Genomic DNA, 3,089 nt, shown 5'->3' with positions numbered 1-3,089 from the left:
TTGAGTTTTCCAACTCCACTAAACAACTTGGGGAATGCTTCCACAATTGACTTGTCACCTTGATACTCATTAACCTGGTATGTGATCTGGACAAGCCCCAGGTTGGATGCTGCTTTGAAGCTTAAGAGTGGTGCACAGTTTCCTCGAATGACAAAGATGTCTTCTTCAATGCAGTTATCTTTGTATCTCATTGTGACAGAGACTCTGCCTAGAAGTTCAAGCGGAGATGTTGCTTTGTGTGGGAACACTCTGACGGATGTTTCCTGGAGTTTCACCTTTAGGCGATAGCTCTCAAAGTCATTTTTGCCAACAATTGACACTGTTGCACTTGTGTCGATTATGAAAGTGACCGACCGGCACATTGTTTACAGTGACAATAACTTTTGGAGATGGGCCTGTCTGAGGTGAGGTCATGGCAACGAAAACATACTCGTCACTGCTTGAACTGGTGTCACGAGTGGCAGCACATTCTTTGGTGCTAGAACTCTTCTTACTGCAGGCTGTCTGTGAATTCCTGCTTGGACCATTTGTCTCGTTGAACGACAGAATCGTGCAAAGTGACCAACCTTGTTACAAGCCTTGCATGTCTTGCCCCATGCAGCACAACTTGATCGTCCACCTTGGTGAGGCCACTTGCCACCACAGTTGCGACAATCTGCTGATGAGGCACGAGGTCATTGAGGTGCATAGGTTTGTCATGGCATCTGTCAGCTGTTTCTTTGGTGTTGGCCATGGTGCTGTCCTTCCATGTGCACTGCGAGCACCGCCGCATTGCTGTCGACGTTCTTTTCGATTTTGGATACATCCCGTTCGACATCCTCAAGCATTCTTCCCTGTTTAAGTAAGTCTGGTAAAGTGAGGGAATGAAGCATTGCATATTTGCGAAGGCGAGACGACGTTGTGGTGTGGATTATTTGGTTCTGGACTTCAACGTTGACATTCTCGGAGTTACAGCGGCGAGAGAGCTGCCGGAGGCGCGCGTAGAAGGCGTCCAGTGGTTCACCAACGTTTTGCTGGGCTTGGCGAAATTTGTAGATCGCAAATGTTGAGTTCACTTATGGGGCGAAGTATGCACTCAGTTTCGCTCGTGCGGCATCGTATTCTGGCGTCGATGGGTTCTGCGTGGTCTGGGTCGTGCTTATAGCTGCTGCAGCTTGTGTAGGGCTGTCCGTGAGGGAGCGAAATATGTCATAGACTTACTCGCCGACGTAGTGCAGTAGGAGCGCTTTGTTGCGTGCATCTGCCGTGATAACACGCGCTAAAAGAAAGTTCTCGAAGCTTTCTATCCGCTTGGTCCATTCGTGACCAGTATTGTTGGCATCTGTGGTGCGAAGGTTGAAACTTGGCAAAGGAGGGAGCGCGTGTGCCATGGCTGCGATTGCCGGTTGCCGCTTGCTGCTGAGGGATGATACGACGGAATGACTTGGTTTGGCACTCACATGAGACCAAGTAACACTTCTGACACCATTTTAGTGTTCGGGTAGACCGGGATGCAGTCTGATCGATTAGATTGGAGAGACACGGTGATACACGCTCATTGCTCAAGTTCCCATACATTATTCCAGGTTGCCAACCGAGTACTCACATTTGGCTAAATGCTGTTAATACACACTACAGTAATCAAACTCAATAAGAGGTATAGATTAAAGGTAGTACAAACCTACGCTCCAACGTCCAGTTATGACGATGAGGAAGTAGATCAGTATTATGAAGATGTTGAATTAGCGATGAGAAAAGTGCAAACGCAGTATACAGTAGTAATTGGGGACTTCAATGCAAAGTGGGGAAAAAGCACACGGGTGAACAGGCAGTTGGCAACTACGGTGTCGATTCTAGAAATGCTAGAGGTGAGATGCTGGTAGAATTCGCAGAAAGGAATAAGCTGAGAATAATGGAAACTTTTTTCAGAAAATGTAGCAAAAGAAAGTGGGCCTGGAAAAGCCCTAATGATGAAACAATAAATGAAATTGATTTCATACTTTATGCTGACCCCAGTATAGTGCAGGCTGTAGAAGTGATAGGTAGGGTAAAGTGCAGTGATCATAGGTTCGTGAGAGCTAGGATTCACCTCAGTTTGAAGAGAAAAAGAGCAAATTTGGCCAAGAAGAAATAGGTCAACCTAGAGGCAGTAAGGGTAAAAGCAGGAAAATTCAGGCTGGTACTTGCAAACAAATCTGCAGCCTTTGAACAGAGACATGGTGATGACATAGAGCTAATGAATGAAACCGTAACATGGTTGGCTTCAGAGGCAGCAGTTGAAGTGGGAAGGAAGGCACCAAGGCAACCAGTAGGCAAGCTCTCCCAAGTAACAAAGGACGTAATAAAGAAACGACAAAGAATGAGTGTCCAACTCAAAAGATAAGATAGAATTTGCGGAATTGTCAAAACTGATCAACAAGGCGAAAATAAGTGATATTTGAAACTATAACGTCAGAAAGACTGAAGAAGTCGTAAGAAATAGACGCAGCCTGAAATCAGAGAGAAGGAAACTTGGCATAGGACAAACCAAGATGTATGCACTAAAAGATAAGTAGGGTAATATCATCAGCCATCTCGAAGGTATAATAAATGCAGCGGAAGAATTCTATACTGACCTTTACAGTACCCAGAAGACTCAGGAGCACTCTGTTCGAAACAATAATGAACAGTATACAGAAACTCCTCCTATAACTAGAGATGAGGTCAGAAAGGCCTTGCAAGGCATGAAATGGGGAAAAGCGGCAGGAGAGGATGGAATAACAGTCTATTTAATCAATGATGGAGGAGACGTAATGCTAGGAAGACTGGCGGCTATCTATACGAAGTGTATCGACTGCAAGGGTCCCAGAAAATTGTAAGAATGCAAACATTATACTAATCCACAAAAAGGGTGACGTTAAAGAACTAAAAAATTATAGGCCCATTAGCTTACTCCCAGTATTATATAAAATATTTACCAAAATAACCTCCAGTAGAATAAGGACTTTAGTCAACCAAGGGAGCAGGCTCGCTTCAGGAATGATTACTCTACAATGGATCACATCCATGTCATTAACCAGGTTATCGAGAAATCCGCAGAGTACAATAAGCCTCTCTATATGGCTTTCATT

The 3,089-nt window shown here is 44.7% G+C and overlaps 1 pseudogene; it reads right to left on the bottom strand.

Annotated features, from left to right (window-relative positions):
* Positions 1-707: 707 nt before the first annotated feature.
* LOC135909953 (uncharacterized) lies at positions 708-1,370 on the bottom strand (annotated as a pseudogene).
* Between the last annotated feature and the right edge of the window lie 1,719 nt (positions 1,371-3,089).

This window comes from Dermacentor albipictus, chromosome 1, assembly GCF_038994185.2.
Source record: "Dermacentor albipictus isolate Rhodes 1998 colony chromosome 1, USDA_Dalb.pri_finalv2, whole genome shotgun sequence".
Lineage (NCBI taxonomy): Eukaryota > Metazoa > Arthropoda > Arachnida > Ixodida > Ixodidae > Dermacentor > Dermacentor albipictus.
This window is presented reverse-complemented; position numbering and strand designations above follow the sequence as displayed.